Below are 10,556 nucleotides of genomic sequence, written 5' to 3'. Positions count from 1 at the left end.
TCAAAATCTTGACTATGTTTGACTCATTCATTCCCAAATTTTCGTTTTGGTGTTTTACTTCAACATATGCATTTCATCTGTGCTACATTCAACTTTATCATCTTTCTTAAGTTTTATAAAGTATGACCAAGTGACACCAGACTGTGCAGTGTCATTAAAATACTGCCAAAATAATGTCAAGATAACATAAGTGGTTCCTGATTCCTTAACCCATCTTTATAAGTGCCATTCACTTTTTTTTCCTCCTACCAAGCTTAATGCATCTGTCACTTGACTCACTTCATTATGATGAGTACAGCTACATTCTCTCCATATTATTTATGTCATGAGGTGAATAGGATGTACTGATCTGATGATTTTTTATAGTTGAAAACAAAGTGGTTGTGGCACAAGTAACTACTGTATGCTAATTTGTCTGCTGATTCATAGGGGCCTGATGGTCGGCCCGAGCCCGTCATGGCACAGCCAATTGTTTATAGTGGTGCTATTATTATTGGCTCATGCTGCCCCCCGGAGCTCATTCTTGATTTCGCTTGTGCTGTACATCTTCCTCTAAAGTCCGGGTTGATAGGTGGTCTTCAGGGCAGCACGTGGGTAGTCTTAGGCCACTTGGTGGTGACTGAAAAGGTTAGCGCGGATTCGAACCCACACCATGGACAACGTGCCGAATGTAGGGACGGCACGCTAACCACTCAGCCACCGCCTCCCTATAATGAAACAAGTTGTATATAACTTACATAGCCAACAGTTAATCACTCTTTCAACAAATTCCAGTCTCATTTAAACTTCACATGTTAATTGAAATAATTTTGTGTACTATTTCTAAAACCGCATTTTTTTTTTAAAGATCCACCAGAGGGGCAGAGGCAGAGGCAGAGGAGACACACGATGCTCTTGACTTTCATGACTATTGCTTCCCGCAATCAACGCACCCACCGATACTGCCTCTTCCATCACCATCACCTTCACCACCACCACCACCAAGCACCACGCAGGACAGCAGATTTACAACCCCAAGGCAAGACTTAATGGATGGGGTTTTGGTTGCCATGAGGCAGGGGTGGGAGGCTTACAGGGATCTTTGTAAAGAACAGGAAAAATATTATAGGGCTAAAAGAGAAGGAAATGGAAAACAATAAAAATTTATTAATCCTCACAACATTACAAGTCATTTCTTTCTGGCATTTTTGAAAGCCATATCATATTATTTCACCATATACAGTCTTGTTGGATATGAGGCATGGAGGCAGATGAAGGTTAAAAACATTACAAACTAATTTTCCTTTTCAGATAAAGATATCCTTTCGATGATCCTTCATGAATTACACAGTCATTTCAGAGTGTTGATGCTATTTATAAATACATGGTACTACAACAGCGTCTAAATAACTAAGGTGTGTAACCCCTTTCATTTTCTCGGACACACACACTCAGATTCCATGTCTCATGCACATCCCGCCCCTCCCGCCTCTCTCTCTATCTATCTGGGAGTGGATGTCTGAGTAAATGAAAGGGGTTACACACCCTAGTTATACAGACGCCGTTGTAATAACCAGCATTTATAATTTGCATAAACATTCTGAAATGAATATGTACTTCAGGAAGGATCATCAGAAGGGCAATCTGTATCTAAAAAAGGAAGATTTGTTTGAATTATTTAACCTTTATTTGCCTCCATGCCTCATATATAACAACACTTTATATGCAGAAATGCTTTAAAATAATATTTAACATGATGCATATTCACTTTGCTTGTGTGCACCTGGAATTTTGCCAGGCATGATTTAAAGGGGTCAGTTATGCATGCTGAAATGGTTTATAGTAATAGGTAACATGATGGATATTGGTATCTTTGCATGTGTGCACCTAGAATTTTACCAGGCATTAATTAAAGGGGTCAGTTATGCATGCTGAAATGGTTTATAATAATAGGTAACATGATGGATATTGGTATATTTGCTTGTGTGCACCTAGAATTTTACCAGGCATTAATTAAAGGGGTCAGTTATGCATGCTGAAATGGTTTAAAGTAATAGGTAACATGATGGATATTGGTATCTTTGCTTGTGTGCACCTATAATTTTACCAGGCATTAATTAAAGGGGTCAGTTATGCATGCTGAAATGGTTTATAATAATAGGTAACATGATGGATATTGGTATCTTTGCTTGTGTGCACCTAGAATTTTGCCAGGCATGAATGAAAGCTGTCAATTATGCATGCTGAAATGATTTATAATAACATGTAACATGATGGATATTGGTATCTTTGCTTGTGTGCACCTAGAATTTTGCCAGGCATGATTTAAAGGGGTCAGTTATGCATGCTGGAATGGTTTATAATAATAGGTAACATGATGGATATTGGTATCTTTGCTTGTGTGCACCTAGAATTTTGCCAGGCATAATTTAAAGGGGTCAGTTATGCATGCTGAAATGGTTTATAATAACATGTAACATGATGGATATTGGTATCTTTGCTTGTGTGCCAGTACAACCCTCTCTTCATGAAGTGTGAATCTCAGAGATGTTCGTAAAGTGTTCATTAAAGGATTATAATTCTTTTTAATTACTTTAATTTACCTATTTTTATAATTTATAGTCTTTAGATTTATTAACTACTGATAGCTACTAAAAAGGCAATAATTCAAATGGGCATTTAACAACTGAGGTTTAAAATCACATGACCAATACAGGAATAGCAAGAAAGTAAAGCAAACAATAAAATAAAACAATAAGCATGAAAACTGGCCATATAGTACACTATACTTAGTTTGTATGCGGATGTGGTTGAACAAAGCTCCATGTTGGCACGACTATGCTAGAGCAGCTTGGTGGTTGTTGAACTCCCAGCTTCCGCCCCTGCCATGGATACACAGAAGGTACGCCCCTGCTCCCACATTGATGATGACAGACTTGGTGAGGAGGACCTTGGAAAGTCCTACAATGAGGAGCAAGTCCATCAGAACTGAGATGAAGGTGGTGGAAACATTGAGGTATTTGGCCACGGACAAGATGCAGCAATGTGGCAGTGATGACCTTGAACCCTTGCAGCCTACCATTAGTTGTGTGATTACTCTAATTACCCATGGCAGCAGCAGGCATACCAGGCATTGTTGGGGCCACAGATGGCACTTCGCATTAGAGATGTGGCACAAAAGGAGTATGAAGAAGAGTATCTGAATCGAAAAAAGTACCACACACTCAGGTGTTTGCAAGAAAAGCTGTAGATCCATCTCTGGAATGCGGTGTCCCTCACAGGGGCAGCATTTTCCCATGGGACGGAGTAGATCTCTGTTGGCCACCTTGCGACAGCTACCACAGCACTTGCCTGACTGGTGGGACCTTAGTGTCGTGCCCTGAAATACAAGTATTAGAGTATGTAAAAGCATATAACAATAATGCCATCCAATTCTTTTATCACCAGATGAAAGATTTTTTTTTTAAACAATGATTATCTTTGGAGAATAAAAAAGTAACAGAGGCAAATATTATTTTTTTGTGTTTGTGCAGTACAATTTGCTGTTTCAATAAACTATCTATTAAGGTATTTGTCCAGTGATATAATTGACACTTGATTACTAAAAACACGAAAAAAAAAGAAAATTTGCATTGAGTGGTACAGGCAGAGAACAATACATCCTCATAACAGTTGTCCTCAAAATCATTCAAAAGAGATGTAATAAGGTGTTAAAAATAAATGTTATAAAGGATCTTTAAAAAAAAACAATGTGTGTAAAAATAAACTACCAATTTAAACATGCTCACCCAAAGTGAAGTGCAGCAAAGTCATCCCTGTAGCGAATACCATCTTGAGGTCGCTCCAGGGCCTCCTCATTGACCTCACCATGATAATCCTCAGGGAGAGGAGGAAGATCTTCTGGCAACAGCATATTTCTATCTTTGCAAATGTTGTGCAGAACAGCACAGACTGCAATGATTTTGCATGTTTTCTTGGGGTCAAGTCTGATTTCCCCATGCAAAATGTGGAAGCGTCGTTTCAGCTGACCAATACCCCTCTCAACTACACTTCTTGTTTTCTTGTGGGCATTGCAAATAGATACACTATGATTAAAAAGGCTGCAATACTTGACATGTAACAAACATTATAAAACAATGCCCTTACTCAAGGCAGTTTTTCACGGGAACAATTTTGGTTGTGCAGGCCCTGTCCGTAAGCAAAATGCTGACAGATGGGGCTCCACTCATGGACCAGAAGGGTACTAGAGCAGATAGGCAGGAGCTATTTTCTGCTTCTCAGGCAGCCCGCTCACGTCAGCCTCAAACTCGCTCTCTCTCTCTCCACTTTCTTGTACTACTTTGAATTTTTATATGTGGCTTCATAGAGTTTATTTATAGTAGTTTATACCTACCCTCCACTCGATCTTCTCTCTCTCTCTCTGTTTTATACTACGTACAGTACTTTGAACATTTATAGGTAGTGACTTTGCATACATCATATTTATTCCTACTTGGGTTCTGATTATGGCAAGTCTTTTGCAATCCAGTGTTTTCACTCTACAATACTACTCGTGAGCATTTGTCATTAAGTCATCTTCTGCCTTTCCTGTCTTTAAAAATTGTTAACGATACATTTAAATCTCCAACCGTATTTGTTTAAACTGAGCAACTCTTCAATTCATCTCATTCATCCAGATGAGGTGAGGAAGGGTGAGGTGTGTATTTATTGTAAATGTAATTTTGTTTTTGGTTTAAAAATAGGTATGTTAAAACATAATATGACTGACAGAAATTAATCAACATCTATTTCTATTTAAAGTAGGTATACGGTCGCTGAAAGTCAAGATCAAGACCAAAATTGCCCAATGCCCTTCAAACGTAGCGTCCCCGTGTGATTAGTGCATGTCATGTTCCTTCAGCAGCTCGGCGAAACCGCCCGAAGGTCCCGATCAAAATCGTTCCCGTGAAATACCGGCTTTATGGATAAGTGCTAGTTTCTAATATGTAAGTTAAATTGCATATTAAATTATAGGTGTTAGTGACCAACACAAAATAATGCAGTGCAACCTTGGTCACTAGGGTCAATTTATGTGGGGCCATCAGGGAACCTGTTCAAGGTAAATGTGTAGCCGTCACTGAAGGGCGTCATGGTTAGGGGCTATCCTAACTGATTAAGTTGTACATTCTAAATTAAATGGTTAGAGGTGAGAATCATAGTGGAGATGGCATTCCCTGGCAGCCTCACATGTACCATGTTGGCCCCACACATAGCGTGATCTAATGGGAGGCTTTGCCACCCTCAGGTGTATTTTTTAACGCACTGCATTCAGGGCCCAAGAAAGAATTCATATTAACTTTCCAAGAGGTGAGAGTTCAAGTCGTTTAGGCCGTGATCCATTTAGGCCATGATCGTTTAAGGCTGAGTCGTTTAGGACGTGATCCCAATTTAATTAAAACAATTAAGAAAAACAATAATTTTATTCAAAGGTAGCCCCTATATTGTCATTAAAAGTATTCAAACACTTATGTTTTTTTTTTTTTTAATTCAACACATACCTCATCATCATTTCATAAAAAAGTTCTCAATATTGCGGCCTAAATGACCCACGGACTAAAGAGTCGTGGCCTAAATGACTCTCGGCCTAAAGAGATCATGACCTAAACAACTCTCAGCCTGAGGGGATCACGGCCTACCGCAAACGACTCTCGGCCTAAAGGGACCACGGCCTAAACGACCTACCAAATTTTACCTAACCTAACGTGGTGACTTAACACCAAGAGGTTAAATATAAGCATACCTGTTATAGGCTCTTTGGTCATCAGTCAGTGGTTGGCGGTATGGGGTCAGCAGCCATGGCTTGGAGGGGTAGCCACTGCCTCCTATAAGGTGGGATCCAGCAGGCATTTCATCACTCTGAAACAGCTGCTGAAGCCCACTGTGCTGCAAGATGCGGGCATTATGAACAGACCCTGGCCAGTCTGCCACAACGTCCAGAATTTTATACCCAGCATCGAAAACCAGCTGGGTGTTGATGCTGTGGTAGTTTTTTCTATTGACATATTCTTCTTCATAGTCTCTTGGGGCCACAATTCTAATGTGAGTGCCATCTATGGCCCCAACAATGCCTGGCATGCCTGCTATTGCCATGAAAGCAGCTTTCCTCTGTTGAATTTCAGGAACTGCAGTTGGAAACCTTATGAAGCGTGTGATTATTTCTTTTGAGCACAAGGCATCCAGCGTCTGAGTAATCACACGACTTATGGTAGGCTGCGAGGGTCCAAAGTCATCACTGCTACATTGCTGCATCTTGCCTGTAGCCAAATATCTCAATGTTATCAACACCTTCAACTCAGCACTGATGGGATTGTTCCTCATTGTAGGACTTTCCAAGGTCCTCCTCACTAAGTCCGTCACAAACAAGATCCCAGCACGATCCAGACGATATCTCCTGAGGAGTTCAGCATCGTCAAGGGCTTCAAAGACGTCCTTACGAGGTAAATAACGCCTGAGGAGAGGTCTTCCGTCCTGCAGTGCACCCGCCATGTTGTGAGTGTTGACTTCCACTTACGCTTCTTTAACGGTGCTCTGGGAGCCCTTCCCGCCTTAAATTTTCCGCCCGCTAAGTGCTCCAGCTCCAGCGCTAAGCGGCTCGGCGCCATTTTAAGTAGAAAACTTAACGATTCTTTGCCGTTAAGCACTTAGCGATGCTAAGAACGTTTGTGTATACCGCCCTGGCCCTTGAGCCAGCTTATAGACTGCTGAGTTGCTGGTTCGGCTACGGGTGCAGAGGCACCCGTGCCCCCCGACCAGCTAGGCAGGGCCTCATGGCCTGAAGCCTAGCTCCTCTGCCGGGCTCTAACCATAGCCCATCCAGTCAACGAGCTGGTAAACATAAAACAACAACAACAACAACAACGATGCACTCCTCACCCGGATCTGCTACGGGTAGCCCAGGGCTCCGTGTTCCACTGTGCTACTGCCGGCGGAGGCGTCCCTACACCCGCAACGAGACTTGCATCGCCTCGACACTCCTTACCGGGCCGCCGTACGGCCAAAGACCCTGTTCCCTCTACATGGGGATAAACCTTAGACGACGATGCACTACCATCAGTGACACGCCAGTCCTCGTCGAGCGAGCAAGTTGGCCGGTGTAGCGAGATATTTTGACCGATCTGAAAAGAGTGACCGACCCAAGATATCATACCGCATCCCGGCAGAACGCCAAGTAGGTCCGCGGCGAGAGGATCCATCCCAAAACATTATCCAATGGGGACATGCTCCGACACTCGTTACTTTCCTAAAAACTTATATCGCCTAGTATATCATTCAATATATCTATTTTAAGGAACTATATGTCACTTGCAGTCGAAAATCACCAAAAACTATGCATGGAGCGCCCTTCGGAGTGAAATAAGTCATTTAAAAAGTAGTAGTCGACCGTGACGGACGTCCGTCCCTGCCCTGCTGTGACCGGCGGGTTATTACCGAGCTCACCGATACATCTACCGCAGAGCAGCAGCGTAACAGCCTTCATTAACCCGTGGGCGTCGGCTACGGGAAAGCCGAGAAGTGGCCGAGAAACGGCAACATTACACTGCATTTTGAGACTAAGAAAAGAGCATGGAACGTACATCAGAGTACTCCTCTCATAACCATAAAGCCGTTAAAAATATTTACTTATACTCAAACTCCATTCTTTTTGGGTGGTGTTTGTTACAAAATAAAGTCTCGTGACACGTGGCATCTAGCCGAGAGTCACTTGTTGTCTACTTTAGAGAATTTGACAAGTGATTACTGTATGGATAGCTAATTCAGTCTGCCATGACCTTACAGCACCACCTATGACAAATAAGCCCACCTCAAGATCAATCAACCACCACAATGACCCAGTTCATGCATGGTGGGATGCTCTATGCCGCCACCGCCTACAATTAGCTCAAATTAGGCGTTTTGAGCCGAGCCCAAAACTGGGTCTACTGTTTCAGCGGACCGACTCGCGGGAGCCCAAAAATGGGTCCACCGACGCTGCCGGGTTAAGGAATAGTACCATGGCATGCGTTATATACATGTGACTTCTTAACTTTGGGTGATATATATATATATATATATATATATATATATATATATATATATATATATATATATATATATATATATATATATATATATATATATATATATATATATATATATATATGCACAAACATAGGGAGAGAGAGAGAGAGAGAGAGATAGATATAAATAGATAGATATAGATAGATATAGTTCGATAGATAGATAGATAGATGTAGATAGATAGATATAGACAGATAGATAGATGTGGATGGATATATATAGATAGATAGCTATAGATGTATAGATAGATAGATGTAGATAGACAGGTGTGGATGGATAGACTGAATTATTGAAATCTACACTCTCTATAGAAAGGTGACGAGGAGGCCTGATCGAAGGTTATAAATGGATTTTTTTTTTTACAACAAAGGAGGCAGCTCAAGGGCACACACAGAAAAAAAAAACAATAATAAAAAAAGCCCGCTAATCGCTGCTCCCAGAAAAGAATCAGAAGAGGTGGCCAAAAGCAAGGTCAAATTCGGGAGGAGAGGTGTCCTGATGCCCTCCTCTTGAAAGAGTTCAAGTCGTAGGCAGGAGGAAATACAGATGAAGGAAGATTGTTCCAGAGTTTACCACCGTGAGGGATGAAAGAGTGAAGATGCTGGTTAACTCTTGCACAAGGGGTTTGGTCAGTATAGGGATGAGCATGCGTAGAAAGTCGTGTGCAGCGGGGCGTGGGGGGGGAGGCATGCAATTAGCAAGTTCAGAAGAGCAGTCAGCGTGGAAATATCGACAGAAGATAGAAAGAGAGGCAATATCGCGGCGGAATTTAAGAGGTAGAAGACTATCAGTAGGAGGAGGAGAGCTGATGAGACGAAGAGCCTTAGCCTCCACTCTGTCCAGAAGAGCTGTGTGGGTGGAGCCCACCCCCACGTGAGATGCATATTCCATACGAGGGCGGACAAGGCCCCTGTATATGGATAGCAACTGCGCGGGGGAGAAGAACTGGCGGAGACGATACAGAACGCCCAACCTCGAGGAAGCTGATTTAGCGAGAGAGGAGATATGAAGTTTCCAGTTGAGATTTTGAGTTAAAGATAGACCGAGGATGTTTAGTGTTGAAGAAGGTGACAGCTGAGTGTTGTCGAAGAACAGGGGATAGGTGTTTGGAAGATTGTGTCGAGTTGATAGGTGGATAAATTGAGTTTTTGAGGCATTGAAGGGCACAAGGTTCCTTCTGCTCCAATCAGAAATGATAGCAAGGTCTGATGTTAAGCTTTCTGCAGCCTCCAGTCTGGAGTCGTGTACTTCCTGTTGTGATGGTCTTCTATTGAAAGAAGTTGAATAATGCAGAGTGGAGTCGTCGGCATGCGAGTGGACAGGACAGTTTGTGATGGAAAGAAGATCATTGATGAATAACAGAAAGAGAGTGGGTGATAGAACAGAGCCCTGTGGAACGCCACTGTTGATAGGTTTAGGGGAAGAGCAGTGACCGTCTACCACCGCAGAGATAAAACGGCCGGAAAGGAAACTGGAGATAAAGGAACAGAGAGAGGGATAGAATCCGAAAGAGGGCAGTTTAGAAAGCAAAGACTGGTGCCAGACTCTATCGAGGGCTTTCGAAATGTCTAGCGCAACAGAGAAAGTTTCACAGAAACTGCTAAGAGAGGATGACCAAGAGTCAGTTCAGAGAGCAAGAAGATCGCCATTAGAACGCCCCTTGCGGAATCCATACTTGCGATCAGATAGAAGATTAGAAGTGGAAAGGTGCTTTGAGTCTTCCGCTTAAGGATTGATTCAAAAGCTTTTAAGTTTAGATAGACATGAAAGTAAAGCTATTAGGCGGTAGTTTGAGGGATTGGAGCGGTCACCCTTCTTAGGCACAGGCTGTACAAAGGCATACTTCCAGCAGGAAGGAAAGATAGATGTTGATAGGCAGAGACGAAAGAGTTTGACCAGGCAGTGTGTCAGCACAGAAGCACAGTTTTTTAAGGACAATAGGAGGCACTCCATCAGGTCCATAAGCCTTCTGAGAGTTAAGGCCAGAGAGGGCATAGAAAACATCATTTGGAAGAATCTTAATAACAGCCATAAAGGAGTCAGAGGGAGTATGAGTAGGAGGAATATTCCAGAATCGTCCAGGGTGAAGTTCTTACAGAAAGTTTGAGCGAAGAGTTCAGCCTTAGAGACAGATGAGACGGCAGTGCTGCCGTCAGGGTTAAGGAGAGGAGGGAAAGAGGAAGAAGTGAAATTGGAGGAGATATTTTTGCCTAGATGCCAGAAGTCATGGGAAGAATTAGAAGAAGCAAGGTGTTGACATTTTCTATTTAAGAAAAGAAGTTTTGACATTTTCTATTTAAGAAAAGAAGTTTTCGTAAGTCGGAGAATAGATTTAGCACGATTCCGGGCTGAAATGTATAGATGGATGAAGAGCTTTAATGATTAAAGGGGGTGTCAATAGGGTTTTGGTTATTAAAGAACCAGGAAGGATATACGTAGCAATGGATTTAAGTTTGATAACTTAAGATTCAACAAAGACA

General features: G+C 42.2%; 1 long non-coding RNA gene across 1 annotated transcript; it reads right to left on the bottom strand.

The window, feature by feature from the left end:
- Positions 1 to 633: 633 nt before the first annotated feature.
- On the bottom strand, positions 634 to 4,070 carry LOC126986497 (uncharacterized). The gene is made up of 4 exons (XR_007739786.1): positions 3,768 to 4,070; positions 3,204 to 3,358; positions 2,769 to 2,940; positions 634 to 707 (listed from the first exon to the last, which is right to left on the bottom strand). It is a non-coding gene; the product is annotated as an uncharacterized LOC126986497 (long non-coding RNA).
- Between the last annotated feature and the right edge of the window lie 6,486 nt (positions 4,071 to 10,556).

Source organism: Eriocheir sinensis, chromosome 6 (genome assembly GCF_024679095.1).
Source record: "Eriocheir sinensis breed Jianghai 21 chromosome 6, ASM2467909v1, whole genome shotgun sequence".
Taxonomy (NCBI): domain Eukaryota; kingdom Metazoa; phylum Arthropoda; class Malacostraca; order Decapoda; family Varunidae; genus Eriocheir; species Eriocheir sinensis.
The sequence above is the reverse complement of the archived record's forward strand: the minus strand, read 5'-3'. Positions and strand labels throughout refer to the sequence as shown.